At 42.2% G+C, this 22414-nt stretch overlaps 1 long non-coding RNA gene across 1 annotated transcript in view; it reads left to right on the forward strand.

Moving 5' to 3' along the window:
* The window catches only part of LOC140475923 (uncharacterized), a 30382-nt gene extending 11962 nt beyond the window's left edge, over positions 1-18420 (forward strand). Inside the window, exons 2-3 of the long non-coding RNA XR_011960356.1 lie at positions 13835-13930; positions 17733-18420. This is a non-coding gene — a long non-coding RNA (uncharacterized lncRNA). The remainder of the gene's footprint in view (positions 1-13834; positions 13931-17732) is intronic.
* The last annotated feature ends 3994 nt before the right edge of the window (positions 18421-22414 follow it).

Raw genomic sequence — 22414 nt, forward strand, 5'->3', positions numbered from 1 at the left:
TCCATATTACAGAAAAGGAAGTGCTGGATGTCTTGAAACGGGTAAAGGTAGATAAATCCCCAGGACCTGATCAGGTGTACCCTAGAACTCTATGGGAAGCTAGGGAAGTGATTGCTGGGACTCTTGCTGAGATATTTGTATCATCGATAGTCACAGGTGAGTTGCTGGAAGACTGGAGGTTGGCTAACGTGGTGCCACTGTTTAAGAAGGTTGGTGAGGACAAATCAGGGAACTATAGACCAGTGAGCCTTACATCGGTGGTGGGCAAGTTGTTGGAGGGAATCCTGAGGGACAGGATATACATGTATTTGGAAAGGCAAGGACTTATTAGGGATAGTCAACATGGCTTTGTGTGTGGAAAATCATGTTTCACAGATTTAATTGAGTTTTTTTTGAAGAAGTAACAAAGAGGATTGATGAGGGCAGAGCAGTAGATGTGATCTATATGGACTTCAGTAAGGCGTTCGACAAGTTTCCCATGGGAGACTCGTTAGCAAGGTTAGATCTCATGGAATACAGGGAGAACCAGCCATTTGGATACAGAACTGGCTCAAGGGTAGAAGACAGAGGGTGGTGGTGGAGGGTTGTTTTTCAGACCGGAGGCCTGTGACCAGTGGAGTGCCACAAGGATCGGTGCTGGGTCCTCTATTTTCTGTCATTTGGATGCGAGCATAAGAGGTACAGTTAGTAAGTTTGCAGATGACACCAAAATTGGAGGTGTAGTGGACAGAGAAGAGGGCTACCTCAGATTACAACAGGATCTTGACCAGATGGGCCAATGGGCTGAGAAGTGGCAGATGGAGTTTAATTCAGATAATTGCGAGGTGCTGCATTTTGGGAAAGCAAATCTTCGCAGGACTTATACACTTAATAGTCAAGTCCTAGAGAGTGTTGCTGAACAAAGAGACCTTGGAGTGCAGGTTCATAGCTCCTTGAAAGTGGAGTCGCAGTTAGATAGGATAGTGAAGAAACCGTTTGGTATGCTTTCTTTTATTGGTCAGAGTATTGAGTGCGGGAGTTGGGAGGTCATGTTGCGGCTGTACAGAACATTGGTTAGGCCACTGCTAGAATATTGCGTGCAATTCTGGTCGTCTTCCTATCGGAAAGATGTTGTGAAACTTGAAAGGGTTCAGAAAAGATTTACAAGGATGTTGCCAGGGTTGAAGGATTTGAGCTAGGGAGAGGCTGAACAGGCTGGGTCTTTTTTAGCTGGAGCGTCAGAGGCTAAGGGGTGAGTTCATAGAGGTTTACAAAATTATGAGGGGCATGGATAGGATAAGCAGACAAAGTCTTTTCCCTGGGGTCGGGAAGTCCAGAACTAGAGGGCATAGATTTAGGGTGAGAGGGGAAAGATATAAAAGAGACCTAAGGGGCAACTTTTTCACACGGGGTGGTACGTTTATGGAATGAGCTGCCAGAGGAAGTGGTGGAGGCTGGTACAATTGCAACATTTAAAAGGCATTTGGATAGGTATATGAATAGGAAGGGTAGGACCGGCCGCTGGCAGGTGGGACTAGATTGGGTTGGGATATCTGATCGGCATGGACTGGTTAGACCGAAGGGTATGTTTCCATGCTGTACGTCTCTATGGCTCTATGAGTCTAATTGGGTCAGCTGTTCCTCAGCTACAGGGTCCTGACCAGGCAGAGGTGATTTTACCATCCACATAGAGTACAGACAACTGTCAGTCCCAGAGGTCCACAGCATACAGATAGGTGAAGTGGAATAACGGATAGTGCAGCAATAAAAAACGATACAGCTGCGACACTCTGTGGAGAAGGAACGTCATCCAGATGATCAGCAATGGCAATGTTGTGGAGGAGCTGGTGTTGGACTGGGGTGGATAAAGATAAAACTCACACAACACCAGGTTATAGTGCAACAGGTTTATTTGGAAGCACTAGCTTTTGAAGTGTTGCTCCTTCATCAGGTAGCTGTGGAACAGAGTCATAAGACTGAAATGATACATTGAACAAACCTAGATTGCTGTTAAGTCTTTCATCTTTTAGAATGGTTTGCAGGTTTTTGTTTATTAACATGTAAATCCCAGAACTTCGTTTCAGTCAAAAGGTTCTGGGATTTACATATTAATGAACCAAAACCTGCAACCCATTCTACAAGATGAAAGACTTAACTGCAATCTAGGTTTATTCAATATATCATTTCAGTTGCATGACACTGTAATCTTCTGCTACAAATTCTGTCTTATGATCCTGTTCCATATTTACCTGATGAAGGAGCAGCGCTCAGAAAGCTAGTGCTTCCAAATAAACCTGTTGGACTGTAACTTGATGTTGAACAATGGCGATACTTGTGTGAATCAATGGGACTGGTGTAGTTTAAGTATGGTGTGTAATGCTTGTGCAAAGACTGATGAGAACTGTTGTTTAGCTAATGGGTAACATAACATAAAATGTACATGGCTTTTAATGCAATTTTTTTGTATCAAAACGATGCTGTTTGACATAAAATGCAATATTGTACCAATGCACCTCCTTGCTTTGGTTGATTGACCTCTTGTATGTGATATTGACTAGGAGCATCCATATTGCAGCCAGCTTCAATAGAATCACATACAAACCAGACTGTTGTCTAGTGAGCTCACAACACACTTTCACTTTCTCCCTCTTCTCTCATTCTCAGTCTCACACACATCAACACTCTGTATATTCCCTATAATCATTTCCTCTCTCCATCCTCTTCTCCCTCACACTTTCACCCACAGTTTCTCCCTGTCTCTCCCTCCTTCCCATTCCCTTTCTCTTCCACTATCTCTCCCACCTACCTTTCTTCACAAATCCTGCTCCATCTGTCCTAAAGCTCTCTCTCTCTCTCTCTCTCTCTCTCTCTCTCTCTCTATCTTTCTGTATCCCCCACACTTTCTCTGTCCCTCTCATACTCATGTTGTCTTCCATTCTACACTCTCTCTCGCTCTATCCCTGCTGCAGTTGGGACTATGTATTTATATCTGTGGAAAAGACCATAAGCTATATGACTGTGTGGGGAATAAAACTCTCTGCAGGAAACTATGGTAGTTCAGTGTCAATGATTTCCTAGCAACCCGGCTGGACTTGGTTTTCTGTATCATGCATCTGGAAAGGTCAAAAGTAAGTAACAACATTGTTGGTAGTTGGAAAAAGTAACAGTGGCTGTAAGCAAGCGAACAAGCTGTACCTGTCCCGGTCTTCTAATTGAACTTCAGACCTATTATTTAAAAGATCCATATCTGAAGATTTGGACTACCTTTGTAGATTTCTATCCAAACTAAAGCTTGGTGTGAAAGATTTTCCATTTGTCTGTGGATTTCAGACATTTAGCTTGTTTTATTAAATCCATATATGGGTGTGGGTATTGACTGGACCAGTATTTTTTTTTTGCCTATCCCTAGTTGCATTTATGAAGGTGATGCTGAGCTGCTTGCTTGAACAACAGCAGCGTATTTTCGATCGGTAGATCCACAATACCCAGGAATTTAATCCATGACACTGAAGAAACATTGATATATTTCTAAGTCTGAATGGTGAATGACTTGGAGGGAATTTGCAGATAGTGATGTTCCCATATACTTATTATCCTTATTCTTCTTGATGACATGACCTTAGGCTTGAAACATAGAAAACAAAAGCAGGAGTAGGCTGTGATCCCGGTTATGGATTCCTCGGTCATCGAGATCCAGAAACAATGTTCTAGACCATCTAATAATTTTTGACATTTTATAGAAGTCAATGACATTACCCTCATTCTTCTGAAACTTAGTGAATAACTGACCCAATTTCTTCCTGTGTATCAGTCCCTTCATTTGGAGAGTCAGAAAGCAAGTTATTTGCTACAAAATTCATAGCCTCTGACCTGTGCAGTTTGATTTCTAGTCAAAGCTAACCTCCCAGGATATTAATAGTGCTGGGATTCAATGATTGTTATGTAACTGAGTGACCGCTCTCTCTTGTTGGTGATTGTTATTGTCTGGCAGTTATGTGGCATAAATATTAGTTGCTACTTGTCAGCCCAAAATAGGCTTTCACCTAGACATTGCTGCATTTGGACACAGATTGCTTCAGTATCTGAGGATTTGTGAATAGTGTTTGCTACGACTGTGCAGGCTCCTTTTACTCCTGGTAATATGTTGCCCCTGACATAGTGAACTTTTATTTTCTGCAATAACACTTGATGTGGCACCTTATCAAATGTCTTCTGGTAAGCCAAATTTAGTAGGTCTACAAGATTCCCTTTATTCACAGCACATTTACTCATAGTCGTACAGCACAGAAACAGACCCTTTGATCCGAAGTGCATGCCAAACATAATCCCAAACTGAATTAGCCCCACCTGCCTACTAGCCCAGATCCCTCCAAATCTTTCCTATTCATGTATCCATCTAAATGTCTGTTAAATGATGTAATTGTATCTGCATCCACTACTTCAGGAAGTTCATTCCACATGCAAATCACCCTGTGTGTAAAAAAAAAAGCCTCTTTTGTATTTTGGAAATCTCTCTCCTCTCACCTTAAAAATGTGCCAGGTGAAAGTGAAGACTGCAGATGCTGGAGATGAGCGTCCAGATTAGAGTGGTGCTGGAAATGCATTGCAGGTCAGCCAGCATCCGAGGAGCAGGAAAATCGACGTTTCAGGCAGGAGCCCTTTATCGGGAATGAGGCTGGAAGCCTCGGGGGTGGAGAGATAAATAGGAGGGGGTGGGGCTGGGGAGAAGGTAGCTGGGAGTGTAGTAGGAAGATGTAGGAAGGGGTAAAGGTGATAGGTCGGAGAGGAGGGTGGAGCAAATAGGTGGGAAGGAAGATTGACAGGTGGGACAGGTCATGAGGATGGTGCTGAGCTGGAAGTTTGCAACTGGGGTAAGGTGGGGGGAGGGGTAATGAGGAAACTGGGGAAGTTCACATTGAAGCCCAGGGTTTGAAGGGTTCCGAGGTGGAAGATGAGGTGTTCTTCCTCCAGGCATCAGGTGGTGAGGGAGTGGGGTGGAGGAGGCCCAGGACCTACATGACCTTGGCAGAGTGGGAGGGGGAGTTGAAATGTTTGGCCACGGGGTGGTGGGGTTGATTGGTGCGGGTGTCCAGGAGATGTTCTCTGAAGCACTCTGAGAGAAGGCATCCACTCCCTTCAATGCAAAGGAGACCACATCGGGAGCAACGGATACAATAAATGACATTTGTGGAAGAGCAGGTGAAACTTTGATGGATGTGGAAGGCTCCTTTGCGGCATTGGATGGAGGTAAGGGGGGAGCTATGGGCACAGGTTTTGCAATTCCTGTGGTGGCCGGGGAAAGTGCCAGGAGGGGAGGGTTGCTTGTTGTGGGGGGGGTGTGGACCTGACCAGATAGCCACGGAGGGAACGGTCTTTGTGGAAAGTGGATAGGGGTGGGGAGGGAAATATATCCCTGGTGATAGGGTCCATTTGTAGGTGACGGAAATGTTGGCGGATGATGCGGTTTATGCGGAGGTTGGTGGGGTGGAAGGTGAGGACCAGGGGTATTCTGTCCTTGTTGCAGTTGGAGAGGTGGAGTTTGAGGGAAGAGGTGCTGCTCCTCCTGGGAGCAGATTACAGCGGAGGCGGAGGAATTGGGAATAGGGGATAGCATTTTTGCAGAAGGTAGGGTGGGCGGCTGTATAATCCAGGTAGCTGTAGGAGTTGGTGGGTTTGTAAAAAATATCGGAGGACCAGTTCTACCACAGAACACACCAGATGGCCTCCTTTTTTAATAGATATTTTTATTAAAAAGGAAGATTTTAAAGTTTTTTTTACAAAATTACAAAAATAATACAAACTAGTATTTTCCACTTTACAATATAATAACAACACCAAATGAGATTTTAAAAAACCACCTACTAATCTATTCTACAAACAACCAAAACATAAAATAGGATATCATGCATTACTAACAATAAACAAATACATAACTAAATACATACACAAAATAGATTTATATCAAGTCATAACAAAACCTTTATTTATATGGGATTCTTCCTCCCAGGGGCTCCCGAGCCAGCCAGAACCATTACCATGGCTAAACAAAGGCCCTGGACAACATGGCTGAAATATCTGTGTCAGTATAGTTCAAAAAGGAGATAAAATAATTCTATAAAATAATTCCGTTTTTTGGTGCACCATATTCATAAGGAGGTCAAGGGGGATATATTCTATGATTATCCTGTGCCAGTTTGAAAGTCCTAGGGGACCTTCAGATACCCAGTTCACTAAAATATTTTCCTCGCAGAAAGGGAAAAGATAGTGAATAATTTCTTCCCGTATACATCCAAAGAGGGGAAATTTGGGGAGCCAAAGAGTAGGGACACTGGGTCCAATCCACTCTCCATACTCAAATTCTTTGTCAAGGCATTCGTTACTCTGTCCCAATACCTGCGGATCTTAAGGCATGTCCACAGACAATGCGTGAGAGTACCAACTTCGATTTTGCATTTAGGACACATTGGAAATGCTCCTGCCTTGAACTTTGCAAGTTGTTCAGGTGCCATGTGAGCCCTGTGAAGTATCTTCAATTGAGTAGCCTGAGTTCTGTTACAGATAGAGATCTTCCTGGCATTTTTCCAGACATCCTCCCACATTCCTAAGGAGATTTTCAACCCTAATTCTTGACTCCAGGTTTTATATAACCGTTCCATGTCCTTCGATACTTTATTGCATAGTAAGTGGTAGAGAGTACTGACCGAGGGCAGACCCATTGGCCGAAGCACTCCCCTTTCCCTATCCGATTTATAAGGATTGATTATCAGTGTGGTCTTCTTTTGTATAAAGTCTCGTATTTGAAAATATCGAAAGAGGCCCCTGCTGGGCAGCCCAAACTTCTGCCGCAGTTGCTCAAAGGACATCATGACCTCCCTATCGAACAGAGATACCTCTGGACTCCCAGATTTTGAATATAGCATCAGTCAGCCCTGGCTGGAATCCTAATCTTCCCACTAAAGGGGTATAAGGGGAGGTTTTTTGCAGGTTACTCTCATCTTGTTGCATTATCCTCCAGGCTTTGATTGTATTTAATACAATAGGGTTTTTACAATAATCCGTAATAACTTTCATCTTGTCCATAAATAGTAAATTGATGAGGACATTTTGCTTGGGAGGCTTCAATATCTAACCAGATTGATTGTGGGCCACAAGAGACCCAGTCAGCCACATAAGATAATCGGGAGCTCAATTGGTACCTCCTGAAATTTGGCAAGTCCAGCCCTCCCCTCAATTGTGCAAACTGCAACTTTTCTAGTTTGATAAGGGGCCGTCTATGACTCCAAATAAAGGAGCCGAGCCAACCATAAAGTTTAACTCAATGCCTGTCTTGGCAGCATCAAGGGGAGCATTCTCATTGGGTATAAAAGGCGAGGTAAAATATTCATCTTAACTAAGTCTACTCTACCTAATCAAGATATTGGGAGATCTTCTCAGCATTGAAGATCTTGTCTTATTTTCTCTCATAAGTGTGTACAATTGGCTTTATATAGCTGACCAAGGCCTCCTCCTTTTAAAGAATGTAATTTCCCCTCCCACGTGGTTGAAGATGCTCTCCAACACAACTCATCCACGTTCTGCACCTCCGTCCTCAACCCCCACCCCTCCAACTGCATCAAGGAGAGAACCCCCGTGGTCCTCACTTTCCACCCCACCAACTGCCACATAAACCACATCATCCACCGACATGTCTGCCACCTACAAACGGACCCCAACACCAGGGATATATTTCCCTCCCCACCCCTATCCGCTTTCCACTAAGACCTTCCTTTCGTGAATACCTGGTCAGGCTCACACCCCGCAACCCTCAACAACCTGCCTTCCCCTCCTGGCACCTTTCCCTGCCACCGCAGGAATTGTAAAACCTGCGCCCACACCTCCCCCCTCACCTCCATCCAACGCCCCAAAGGAGCACTTCCACAAATGTCATTTATTGTATCCTTTGCTCCTGATGTGATCTCCTTTACACTGCAGAGACTGGACGCCTTCTCGCAGAGCGCTTCTTTCCCCTCTCACCCTAAACCTATGCCCTCTAGTTATGGACTCCCCCGCCCCAGGGAAGAGACTTTGTCTATTTCCCATACTTATGCCCCTCATGATTTTGTAAACCTCTATAAGGTCACCCCTCGGCCTCCGACGCTCCAGGGAAAACAGCCCCATCCAATTCAACCTCTCCCTATAGCTCAAATGCTCCAACCCTGGCAACATCCTTGTAAATCTTTTCTGAACTCCTTCAAGTTTCACAACATCCTTCCGATAGGAAGGAGACCCCAGAATTGTAAGCAATATTCCAAAAGTGGTCTAAACAATGTCCTGTATAGCTGCAACATGACCTCGCAACTCCTGCACTCACTACTCTGACCAGTAAAGGAAAGCATACCAAATGCCGCCTTCACTATGCTATCTACCTGTGACTCTACTTCCAAGGAGCAATGAACCTGCACTCCAAGGTCTCTTTGTTCAGCAACACTCACTAGGACTTTACCACAAACCTTCTGCCCATTTTTGGTCCATATCCCTCTGAACCCTCCTTATTCATGTAACCATCCAGATGCCTCTTAAATGTTGCCAACATGCCTGCTTCCATCACTTCTTCAGGCTCCTACCACTCTCTGCATGAAACACCTCCCTCACACATCACCCTTAAACTTTCCCCCTCTCACCTTGAACCTGTGCCCCCTTGTAATTGAAATTTCAACCCTGGAAAAAGCCTCTGACTCTATCTATGCCTTTCATATTTTTGTAGACCTCTATCAGGTCTCCTCTTAGCAGTTGTCCTTCTGGTGAAAACAATCCTACTCTTTTTAACCTTTTCTCCTAGCCAATGCCCTTGGGACCAGGCAACATCCTGATGAACCTTGTCTGCACTCTCTTCAAAGCTTCCACATCCTTTGGTGACCAAAACTCCACACAATACTCCAAATGCGGCCTAACAAAGCCTTTATATAGAGGAGAGATTGACTAGGTTAGAATTGTTTATTCTGGAATTCAGATAAATGAGGGGGGTATTGCATAGCGACTTCTAAAATTCTAATAGGACTAGATAGGGTAGATGCAGGGAACATGTTCCTGATGGTGGGTGTGACCAGACTGTCTGAGGTTTTGGGGTAGACCATTTAGAATGGAGGTGAGGAGACATTCTTTCACCCAAAGAGTAGTGAGCCTGTGGAATTCATTACCACAGGAAGTATAATGCCAAAACATTGAATGCATTCAAGAAGTGGCTCGATGTAACACTTGGGGCGAATGGGATCAAAGGTTATAGGGAGAAACCAAGATTAGGCTATTGAGCTGGACAACCAGCCATGATCATAATGAATAGCAGAGGAGGCTTGAAGAACCAAATGGCCTCCTCCTGTCTCATCTTCTATGTTTCTATTTTTTTTAACCAGCCTTATCCTTTACTCTAACAGGAACAAAATACCTCTGAGCTCTCATCATCACACTCTTGAATGCCTCCCACTTGTCAGATGTCCTTTTACCTGCGAACAGTCTACTCCAATCAACTTTTGAAAGTGCTTGTTTCATACCATTGAAATTTGCCTTACTCCAGTTAAAAGCTTTAACTTTTATGGAAGACTTATCCTTTTCCATAACCATTTTGAAACTAATAGAATTGTGATCGCTCAACTTAAAATGTTCCCCTGCTTTTACTTCAGTCACCTGCTCTGTCTTAATGCCCAAAATAAGGTCTAATTTTACTCCTTCTCTAGTAGGAGCATCTACATATTGATAACGAAAGTCTTCTTGAACACATTTAACGAATTCTTCACCGATAAACCTTTAACATTATGGTAGTCCCAGTCTATGTTTGAAAAGTTAAAATACCCATTTAATACAACTTATTGTGCTCACATATATCTGAAATTTCCCATATTTGTTTCTCCACTTCTGTCTTACTATTGGGGGGCCAATAGTACAATCCCCTCAGTGATTTTTCCTTTCATGTTTGTAATTTCTACCCATAGGGCGGCATAGTGGCTCAGTGGTTAGCACTGCTGCCGCACAGCGCCAGGAACCCGAGTTAGATTCCTGCCTCGGGCAACTGTCTGTGTGGAGTTTGCACATTCTCCCTGTGTCTGTGTGGGTTTCCTCAGGGTGCTCTGGTTTCCTCACACAATCCAAAGATGTGCAAATCAGGTGAATTGGCCATACTGAGTTGCCCATAGTGTGAGGTGCATTAGTCAGGGGTAAATGTAGGGAAATAGGTCTGTGTGGGTTACTCTTCCGAGAGTCAATGTGGACTTGTTGGGCCAAATGTCCTGTTTCCACACTGTAGGGAATCTAATCTATTTTCACTGGATGATTTTTCAGAAATATCTTCCCTAGTTACAGCAGTAATATATTCCTTTATTCAAAAATGCCACCACACCTTTTTTACCTTCCTTTTCTGTCCTTCCTGTGGTATCTAAAACCAATAAATTGGTTAAACGTGATTTGTCTTTGTTGAAACCTTTTGACAGTTCCCAATTGCCTTGAGTATTTTTTAGGTGCACAATTTTCGTCATTAATTCCAACATCTGCCCCAAAACTGATCTTTAGCTAACTGACTTACAGCTTCTTGTTTTCTGCTTCCTTTCTTGAATAGAGTTGTTTTCTTTGCTGCTTCCACTCTGATAGAATCTTTTCTGAATCTAATTTTGGAATCATTTTACAAAGTTAAGGACCTGGAGCTCCATCATTTTGCTTAGTACCACATCCCTTGTTTTGCTAAGTTCCTTTCTTCTACTTCCTGATTTACAGCTATTACTGGGGTTTTTTTGTATCATCTGTATTGAAGACAGAAGCTAATAATTTGTTCATTATAAAACAACTCATTGTTCATTAGTAAACAACTCAGCAAATATCTCATCAGGTGATTTGTCCAGTGATTTAGAGTCATAGAGCCATAGAAATGTACAGCATGGAAACAAACCCTTCGGTCCAACCTGTCCATGTCGATCAGATATCTCAACCCAATCTAGTCCCACCTGTCAGCACCCGGCCCATATCCCTCCAAACCCTTCCTATTCATATACCCATCCAAACGCCTCTTCAATGTTGCAATTGTACCAGCCTCCACCACTTCCTCCGGCAGCTGATTCCATACACGTACCACCCTCTGCATGAAAAAGTTTCCCCGTAGGTCTCTTTTATATCCTTCCCCTCTCACCCTAAACCTATGCCCTCTAGTTCTGGATCCCCCACCTCGGGGAAAAGACTTTGCCTATTTATCCTATCCATGCTCCTCATAATTTTGTAAACCTTTATAAGGTCACCCCTCAGCCTCTGATGCTGCAGGGAAAACAGCCCCAGCCTGTTCAGCCTCTCCCTGTAGCTCAGATCCTCCAACCCTGGCAACATCCTTGTAAATCTTTTCTGAACCCTTTCAAGTTTCACAACATCTTTCCGATATGAAGACCAGAATTGCACGCAATATTCTAACAGTGGCCTAACCAATGTCCTGTACAGCTGCAACATGATCTCCCAACTCCTGTACTCAATACTCTGACCAATAAAGGAAAGCATTTTAGACACCTTCTTCACTATCCTATCTACCTGCGACTCCACGTTTAGCATAACTCATGTGATTTATTGGAAATGCTGTTTTGACCAACATAATTAAAAAGAGGTTTTTGACCTTACTAATAAAAGTCACCTTCACAGAACTGAAAACCAAAACCCTAATTACCTTGACTGTGGAGCCATAATAATAATATTTTACAAACGTTCCGCATGCAAAGAAAAAGTTACAATATATCGTGTAATTTTGAAACTGAATTACTTGGTGACATTTCATTTGGATAGGTTGAGTAAAACAGTATGATCCTAGTAATGGTATAATTCAAGATTTTAATACTGGGTGAAATCAAACAATAGATTTGTTTAAATAGTTAATAATGAATTGAGTTTCTACAGCACAGAAAAATGCCCTTTGGGACCATCGAAGCTGCACTTGTCTAAAACACTACTTAATGATTGTAATCTCATTTTCTAGCACTTGGCCCATAGTCTTGCATCTCAAGTGTGTATCTGGATATTTCTTCAATGTTGTTGGAGGGTGTCTGCCTCTACTACCCTTACAATTAGTAGTTCCAGTTTCCCATCACCTTTTGGGTGCAAAAGGTTTTCCTCACATCTCCTCTATACATTCTGCCCCTTATTTTAAATTTTTGCCTCTAGTCATTGATCCCTCCACCAAGGGGAGACGTTCCTTCTCATCTATCTTGACTATGTTCCTCATAATTCTATGTGTGGTAAAAACGAGGACTGCAGATGCTAGAAACCCGAGTCTGGATTAGAGTAGTGCTGGAAAAGTACAGCAGGTCAGGCAGCAACCAAGGAGCATTTGCTCGACATTTTGGGCAAAAGCCCTTCACCAGGAATAGAGGCAAGAAGCCTCCATGGCGGAGAGATAAATGAGAGGGGGGTGGGGGTGGGGATGGGGATGGGGAGAAAGTAGCATTGAGTACAATAGGTGAATGGGGGTGGGGATGGAGGTCATAGGTCAGAGAGGAGGGTGGAGGAAGGTAGCAAAGAGTACAATGGGTGGGGATGAAGGTGATAGGTCAGAGAGGAGAGTAGAGTGGATAGGTGGAAAAGAAGATAGGCAGGTAGGACAGGTCATGGGGACGGTGCTGAGCTGGAAGGTTACAACTGGGGTAAGGTGGCGGGGGGAGGGGAAATGAGGAAACTGGTGAAGTCCACCATGATGCCATGGGGTTGAAGTGTTCCGAGGTGGAAGATGAGGCGTTCTTCCTCCAGGCGTCGGGTGGTGAGGGAGCGACAGTGGAAGATGCCCATGACCTGCATGTCCTCGGCGGAGTGGGAGGAGGAGTTAAAGTGTTGGGCCAGAGTGTGGTGGGGTTGATTGGTGCAGAAGTCCCGGAGATGTTCCCTAAAGCGCTCTACGAGGAGGTGTACAGTCTCCCCAATGTAGAGACCGCATCGGGATATATTCTCCTACTCCTCGGATGATGCCTGACCTGCTGTGCTTTTCCAGGACCACTCTAATCCAGACACTGGTTTCCAGCATCTGCAGTCCTCATTTTTACCGTATATAAAATTGTGAGGGACTGCATCTAGGATATATAATTTTATATATCTCAATTTCCTCCCTCCCCATCGACTCCTCTGCTCCAACCTTTCTTTATACTTAAAACTCTGCAGCCCAGGCAACATCCTGGTAAATTGCTCTGTACCCTCATCAGTGTAATCACTATTTCTGCTCCTTGAAATTGAAGAACTTTGAAAAACCATCCGCAGTAGGTTAAAAGTAACCTACCTCATAACTAAGGGGAGTTAATTAACATATTATTGCTAGAGTATTAATCCAGAAACTCAGCTCATGTTCTTGGTTTAAATGCTGCCATAGCAAAAGGTGGACTCTTCCTTTTCATCTTACATATACACTATGCCTCACAGTAAAGTTGAGAGAATGACCTACCTCCATGCCTAGAATACTGCTGAACATATTGAGGTGACATGACCATCGAATTAAATTTGCCACTAGTTGCCTCTCTCTATTGAGAGAGCAGCCTTATGGTCCACTGGTACTATGATGACTTTGCCTTCACCTTTACCACTTGAGAAATGCTAGATGTCTTAAATGTTGATCTAGCCTTAATATGTTTTAACATTTGGAGGGATATGGGCCAGAAATAGGCAGTGGGACTTGTTTAGTTTGGGATTATGTTCGGTATGGATTGGTTGGACCAAAGGGTCTGTTTCCATGCTGTATGACTGTATGATATAATGCTTTGTCATCAATTTATATAAACTTATTTTTGAAGGCATGTCAAAGCGTTTTGCTGGTAATTGCCCAATCATACAATAATGTTCTCTTCAATAACTTTTATTCCTTTTTTTTAAATTTCAGGAACTATTTCCAGCAGCATGGAATGGATGCATATTGTAATCATCACGTTGGTGAAACTATTGCTTTCTAACTCAGAACACATATTGAATTCTAAATGTACAGTATAATTATTAGTCTATTTTAGTTCCATCTTGTAGTGTAATTTATCTGTGCATCTGTGTAGTACTTAAAATTTAAAAAGCAAAAGAAACTATTGGTCAATTTTGTTGTTTGACAAAATTTGAAGTATAGAGTCAATAATACATCAGACAACTATACCTTAGCTTACAGAAAGTTCCAGTTGAATGTTATCCCATTTAATGTGTTTGCTTCAACATTGATTATTTACATCAGGCAGGATTCTGATTAAGTCATATTTCCACAGATGGTAGCTTCATATCATTGGCTCCTCAGCAAAGCACATGCCTGTTGTTCCTCTCCTATTGAGCAGGATTACAAATGCAACAAAACATCCTCAGTAAGTTAAAAGTAACCTACCTCATAACTAAGAGGGGTTAATGACCCAGACGTATTATTGCTAGACTATTAATCCAGAAACTCAGCTCATGTTCTGGGGACCTTGGTTTAAATGCTGCCATAGCAGAAGATGGAATTTGTATTCACTAAAAAATATCTAAAATTAAGAATCCACTGATGACCATGAAACCATTGTCAATTGTTGGTGGAAAACCCATCGGGCTCACTAATGTCCTTCAGGGAAGGAAATCTGCCAGTCTCACCTGGTCTGGCCTATATGTGACTCCAGACCCATAGCAATGTGGTTGATTTGCAAGTGCCCTCTGGCCAATTAGGAATGGACAATGAATGCTGGCCTAGCCAGAGATGCCCACATCCTGCGATTGATTACAAAAAAATGTTAATGGAACCTGAAAACTTGTTGAATGTTGAGAGATCCATTTTTAAAGGTATTTATTATATCTGAACAATCTGTGCCATTTTGACACAACCTTTCGCTCTCAACCTCTGAAGCTGAACCCCACACCTAATCTTCTGACTTGCAGCTGTTACCCATGGTGTATTGAAACCCAAGGCTGCACCAGCAAGCCTTCACCAACCTGGGGTCAGACTACTGCAGCATTCGCTACTCCACCTACTAACTGCCACTGTCCCAGACCACCCCCCACCCCACAATGCATGACAGGTTTACTTCTTCTCACTGGCCATGGGGTCCTAGCAAGTCCTTTAGAATAGAATTCCATGACATTCTGTCCCTGTCAGACAAAATCCAGCAGCCTGTTTGCTCTGCCGTATCAGCTAAGAGTCATGATTTAGTACAAGAGCTGATTTGAACCCAGCCATGACAAACACCTAGAAGGAGGGGGCAGAAGGCCAAGAAGAGCAATCTCATCAAGAGTGTCGAGCACAAGGGGTGCTACAGCTCCCCATGTAAGATGTCAGCAGTCCACAAACAACAAGATCAGCAATGGCATGGGACCTGATCTGCAAAGATTACTTGGCACCATTCTGGGCAGTGCTCATATTATAGGCTGCACTCTAGTTATAAACAATTATTACATTTGCTGATGTAGGAATTTAGCCTTTTAAAGTACTGTATTTCAGCTTACGAGGCACAGGCTTAGATGGTTTTTTTTTGGGATTTGTTTTTCTGCAAAGGAAGGTCTTATGGAACCTAATGGCATTTTTAATTTCGGTTCCACGGGAGTCAGTACTTCACTTAAAGTTATTTTACTTGAAACTGCAATTTTCAGAAATACAATCACAATTTTTTATTGGTCCCCTTATGTATGTCACTGTTTAATGTGTTAATTGGCCTATATCATGGCAGAATATTATGATGAATTTACAAGTGGAGTGACTATAAATCTTTGCATGTGGCCTTTCTGCACTCACTCCTGATCTGTCCACAATCTTAGAGTGACATTTAGGGTCAGCCCATCTATAGTTGTCCTATTTGAGGCCCATTAGTGGTCAGTTATTAAGGGCCATGTTCTAACTAATTGCAAACTTTTCACGAGCAGTGGAGGAAGTGGGGTGCACTCGGCTTACTGTCCCCTTTTCAAATTGGATATTCCTCCAGATTTTACATACTTGAAACATGCTTAACCTTGTCTTCACAATCCCATTCCACTCAGTCTGTAGGCCTCCCCTCCAGTCTTTAGCACAGATCTCCAAATCTATGTGGTCTTGTGCACTAATGCACTTTAGACTAGTAGGGCTGCTTGTAATTCCAAGCTATTGCAGCCAGTTGTGCTGTTGAAGTTCTACTGAGCCACCCAATGCTGTGTGCCTTACGGAGGTTTAACACTCCGTGATACATTTTTTGATTGGAGCAGATATTTGCTCCTCACTTGAGAGGATGACGTGATCAGATCCTGGATGTAGGTTTGCTCGTTGAGCTGGAAGGTTCCTTTCCAGATGTTTCATCACTCTACTAGGTAACATCTTCAGTGGGCCTCAGGCAAAGCACTGTACATGATTCCTGCTTTCTATTTATACGTTTGGGTTTCTTTGGGTTGGTGATGTCATTTCCTGTGGTGACATCATTTCCTGTGGTAGATGGGGTCTAACTTGATGTGTTTGTTGATAGAGTTCTAGTTGAAATGTCATGCTTCTAGGAATTCTCGTGCATGTCCTAAGATGGATGTGTTGTCCCCGTTGAAATGGTGTCCTTCCTTATCTGTATGTTAGGATGCTAGTGAGAGAGGGAGATACTAGTGATCAGATCCTGCTGGCCGTCCATAGCAATCTATGACAAGGTTGCAAAGATGCAAAGTAATATAACTAGGTTAGTGACTAGACCAAAATAAAATTGACATTGAAATATAATGTAGTAAAATGTGAGATTTTTGTTTCTGCACGTTAACTGATAGGTTTTTGTCTTATTTAAATTTCAACATTGATTTCACTGATTACAGCATTCAGACTTAGAGAGTCTTTCTTTACTTGCAATGCCGGGGTGCCTAATGGACCCTACAAACTAAGACTTCCACAGTTTACTGGTCCATGGGCATTTAAACGGACATTGGATGGGCATATGGAGGATAGTGGGCTAGTGTAGGTTAGGTGGGGTGGATCAGCGCAACATCGAGGGCCAATGGGCCTGTACTGCGCTGTATTTTTCTATGTTCATACTACTACATCAACACACTAAAATACTCAGGTTGCAGTTAGTTTTTAACAGTTTTTGTATATTCCTGAAAGAGTAAAACACCTATGTGTTTGTATTTTAGGACATAATCCACAGGAGATTGCTTTCTGCTGAGATGGGTAGTCAGTCGTTTATTATCTTTGAAACCAAAGGATCACAATCCAGTTTGTTTTGAATTGCATCTCTCTCATTGTAGAGCTGTAGTTTTAAGTTCAGGTGTGACATTCTATGGTTCCTCTCAGGGTTCTGCCAGATCTTCACTAAATTTACATCTGCAGTCATCTTCTGTTAAAGAGCGAAGGCAACATCCTACAAGGGTTATGGGTGTCGCTAAGAAAGGCCATCATTTGTTGCCCATCCCAAACTACCATTGAGCTACATAGCCTTTAGATCATTTCAGAGAGAGTTAAGTGTTAACAACATTGTTGTGAGTCTGGAATACATGTAGGCCCAAGTAAATTTTGTTCCCTCAAGATTATTGGTGAATTAGATAGGCTTTTATTATAATAAATACATGGTCACAATTATGCATGATTGAACTTCAGTTATTTTTTATTGAATTCAAAATTTACAGCTGACTAGGTGGTCTTCAAATCCATGTCCTCAGAACATTAGTCTGGGACTCAGATTAGTAGTCCAGTGACATTACCTCTATACCCCTGCCTCCTTTAATCAGCCATGATCTTTTTGAATGACACTGTAGACCTACCCTTGTTTGTACTTTTTATGTTATGATCTTATGTGTTACCATGTGTAAAATTATAACCACATTGTTTATTTATCTTTCAGTTAAAGACACGACAAGATTTAGATGTATAACAGAAAAAGGACACAATTTTACAGAAAGGATCAGAATGTACCTTTATTTAGAAAAATTGGTAATTGATATGAACACAAGTTTGCTCTTGCTATTGTATTAATAGTTATATTGAAATCTGTTTCAAAAATGTGCCGTCGTTTCTATCTATGTTTACTCGACACTAACTTTTCTCTCCTGTCTTAAATTGTACCTTAAAACATATTAATTAAGCTTTGATTTTATGAATTTGTGGTATCTTCATTGAAATGGAGTGATCAAATGACTTCCTTCTCCTTTGTCCATGGGTTCTCCCAAAAACCTGTATTCATTGGTTAATATATACATTGGGATTCCTACAATATCACAGGGTACAAGACCAATCTTAATGTTAATAGGGCTTTAGTCATTTGCTCACCTTATATTTAGCAGGTCAGGCAGCATTCAAGGAGTTGTGAAGGGTAGGTCTTGCCTTACAAGTCTTATTGAATTCTTCGAGGAGGTGACCAAGCATGTGGATGAGGGTAGAGCAGTGGATGTAGTGTACATGGATTTTAGTAAGGCATTTGATAAGGTTCCCCATGGTAGGCTTATGCGGAAAGTCAGGAGGCATGGGATAGAGGGAAATTTGGCCAATTGGATAGAAAACTGGCTAACCGGTCGAAGGCAGAGAGTGGTGGTAGATGGTAAATATTCAGCCTGGAGCCCAGTTACAAGTGGAGTTCCGCAGGGATCAGTTCTGGGTCCTCTGCTGTTTGTAATTTTTATTAATGACTTAGATGAGGGAGTCGAAGGGTGGGTCAGTAAATTTGCAGATGATACGAAGATAGGTGGAGTTGTGGACAGTGAGGAGGGCTGTTGTCGGCTGCAGAGGGACTTAGATATGATGCAGAGCTGGGCTGAGGAGTGGCAGATGGAGTTCAACCCTGCCAAGTGTGAGGTTGTCCATTTTGGAAGAACAAATAAGAATGCGGAATACAGGGTTAATGGTAGGGTTCTTAGTCAGGTGGAGGAACAGAGGGATCTTGGGGTCTATGTACATAGATCTTTGAAGGTTGCCACTCAGCTGGATAGAGTTTGTAAGAAGGCCTATGGAGTATTATTGTTCATTAGCAGAGGGATTGAATTCAAGAGTCGTGAAGTGATGTTGCAGCTGTACAGGACTTTGGCTAGGCCACAGTTGGAGTACTGTGTGCAGTTCTGGTCGCCTCACTTTAGGAAAGATGTGGAAGCTTTGGAGAGGGTGCAGAGAAGATTTACCAGGATGTTGCCTGGAATGGAGAGTAGGTCGTATGAGGATAGGTTGAGAGTTCTCGGCCTTTTCTCGTTGGAACGGCGAAGGATGAGGGGTGACTTGATAGAGGTTTATAAGATGATCAGGGGAATAGATAGAGTAGACAGTCAGAAACTTTTTCCCCGGGTACAACAGAGTGTTACAAGGGGACATAAATTTAAGGTGAAGGGTGGAAGGTATAGGGGAGATGTCAGGGGTGGGTTCTTTACCCAGAGAGTGGTGGGGGCATGGAATGCGCTGCCCGTGGGAGTGGTAGAGTCAGAATCATTGGCGACCTTTAAGCGGCATTTGGATAGGTACATGGATGGGTGCTTAATCTAGGTTAGAAGTTCGGCACAACATCGTGGGCCGAAGGGCCTGTTCTGTGCTGTATTGTTCTATGTTCTATGTTCTATGTTCATGTGACTAATTGTTAAATGTCTGATTACACTTCTTTGAACTGGCTTGGGTACTACTTTGTGAAACATGCTCTATGAATGTTAATTTTCATGCCCAATTCCAACTTACAATACAATAAACTGCTGAGAGAAAAAATGTATCGTTCTGCATTAATGTATTATGCAACTAAATTTGTTGTTATCCGATGGCCAGGGTCACTATCTATGTGGGTCACTACCTATGTGGCCGTTGTGGGACACCTCAGTAATATTAGTAGGAGATGACTTTTAAGTACCACTGCACGAATCAATTTTCTCCCCTCAAACTGTTTCATATCATAAATTCTGTTTTCATGACTTTAATTAGGAAATGTGAAACTGTTAAAATCTCAGGATTGGACAATTTATTTGCTTTCTGTATTAGGAGTTTAGACTGACTTCTCACACTTTCGTATAACAACCACTCCCACCTACCAGATGATCATGGCTAATTGAAGCTAATTGAATTCAATATGGTATTGAATATTCTTTCTGTTTGGTGAAGTGTAGGGTGGTAATTAATTTAGTAGACCGTTGCAAACAATCTCGTAAGTCACTCAGTTTGACTACTTCCATAATTTTGGCATTTTCTTGTCATGGTTCTGTTTGTCAGCACTTCTGAACTATGTACTAACATACATCAATATTGGGAGAGTCTTCTCCAAGACCCGAGTACCACAGTATAAAGGGGTCATTCTGGCTTGAAACATCTGAAGTGGTGTGTAGGTGGGCTTTAAATATGGCACTAATGTCACTTCTTCCTGTCTGTCAAACAAATTCCTGAGATTCAACATCTTGCTTGCATAATTAATGATGTCCCACTTCAAAGAGTTGAAGCTGTCATTAAGACTGAATTGACCAAAGATAGAGTCACAGAAATGTACATCATGGAAACAGACCCTTCGGTCCAACTCGTCCATGCTAACCAGATTAAGTTAATCTAGTCCTAATTGCCCGCACTTGGCCCATATCCCTGTACTCTGTTTATGTATCCATCCAGATCCCTTTTAAATGTTATATTTATACCAGCTGCCACCACTGCCCCTGGCAGCTCATTCCATACACACACCACCCTTTGCACGAAAAGGTTATCCCTTAGGTCTCTCTTTATACCTTTCCCCTCTCACCCTAAACCTAAACTCCCCCACCCCAGGGAAAAGACATTATCTATTTACCCTATCCATGCCCCTCATGATTTTATAAACCTCTATAAGGTCACCTTTCAGCCTCTTACAATATAATATTTGCTCAAGAAGATTAAAGTCATTGACAGAAAAAAAAGTATTATGCCACTATGTATATTGATTACCTAAGGGCCTGAGAGTGATGTGAGGTAACTATCTCTGTGGGTCACTACCTGTATGGCTTTTGTGGGGTTCCATTGTGATAATGAAAGGTTGGATGATTATTAAGCAGCACTGATCCTGTAAAGATGATTCTCAGGTCTATGTAAAAGACACAATGAAATAACAAACACCAACTTTTAAAAAATACTTTGGATAATTTTTAGTAAATATTTAGTAGTCAGGAATTTTAAATGCCTTGACAGCGCTTGTTTCCAATGAGGCTGACAATTCCAAAGAAATTTACAACTTAACCAGTTCATGCATTTTGCATACACATTATTGTCTACATTTTACAATCTCAAATGTACTTGACTTCCTCAAAAGTGTCTTGAACTATGAATATAAGAATGCCTTTCAAGCTTCAGGGTACCTCTTCAAGAGATTACTGTCCCTTGCTAAAGAATACCAGCGGCATTTGACTTTCTCCTGGTTCCAAAGTGTACAAGTTGTGTTTTTGAACAGCCCAATAGTGAAAATGAGATCACTGTGAGGCAGCTGCACATTAACATGCAGTTACCTCTGTGAGCCTTGGATTTACAATTTAGAATTGTTCTCACTGCCATATTGAAATTAGTTGGTGTCATTTTGGGGGCATCTCAGGACTTGAGTTTCCTCCTCTGTGGTAGAGAGAATAAATACTTAAGATAGTGTTTTTCTGTGTCAATAAGTGGGCTGCTTTGTCTTTGTTAGAGTTGAAGGTAGTGAGTATCTTTTGAATTTCAGTCATCCGTACTGATGGAAAGTATTCCATTATACTACTGTAACTTTATAATAGAGGGCAGGCTTTGGAAGGTCGGGAGTGAGTTAATTGCTAGAGAATGTTCATCATTAGTTGATCTTGTAAAGGTAGTGGTGAACAACCCTTCTTGAACCCCTGCAGCCCATTAGTTATCTAAGTGTATCCAATGTGGTTTTAGAGAGAGAGTTCTAGGATTTTGATCCAGTGACAGCAAAGGAATAGATTGTCTAAATAAGTCTAAAATGTGCCTAAGGATAAGGAATGGCTTGGAGAAGAACCTTTGGTTTTAGGTGTTTCCAGATATCTGTTTCTCTTTTCCTTCTCGATTTGGTGGTTGAGTTTGGACAGTTCTGTCTAAGGAGCTTTGGTGAATTTTTTTCACTACATCTTTTAGAAGATACAGATTGCTGCTACTAACTGCGTTGGTGGAAGAGGGAAAGAATGTTTGTGGATGTGGTAATCAAGCAGGCTACTTTGAGTTTGATGGTGTCTAGCTTCTTGACTGTTGTAGAAATCACATTCATTTAAGCAAATGGGAACATTCCAGCACCGTTCATACTTGTATCTTGTAGATGGTGGACAGGCTTTAGGGAGTCAGGAGGTGAGTTACTTGCTTCAGGACATCTAGCCTGTGCTGGGCTTGGAGATACAGTATTTATATGGCACATCCAGTTTTTTTTTCTGGTTAATAGTAACCCCAAGAACGTTGATATTGAATGTTAAGGTCATTGACCCATAGAGTCTCGCTTGTTGAAAATGGTCATTGCCTGGTACTTGCATGGCATAAATGTTATTTACCAGTTGTGACTCTGAACATGGATATTGTATTGCTACATTTGAAAGTGGACTGTTTCAGCATTTGAGCAGTTGCAGATCATGA

The sequence above is a fragment of the Chiloscyllium punctatum genome, chromosome 4 (genome assembly GCF_047496795.1).
Source record: "Chiloscyllium punctatum isolate Juve2018m chromosome 4, sChiPun1.3, whole genome shotgun sequence".
NCBI lineage: Eukaryota > Metazoa > Chordata > Chondrichthyes > Orectolobiformes > Hemiscylliidae > Chiloscyllium > Chiloscyllium punctatum.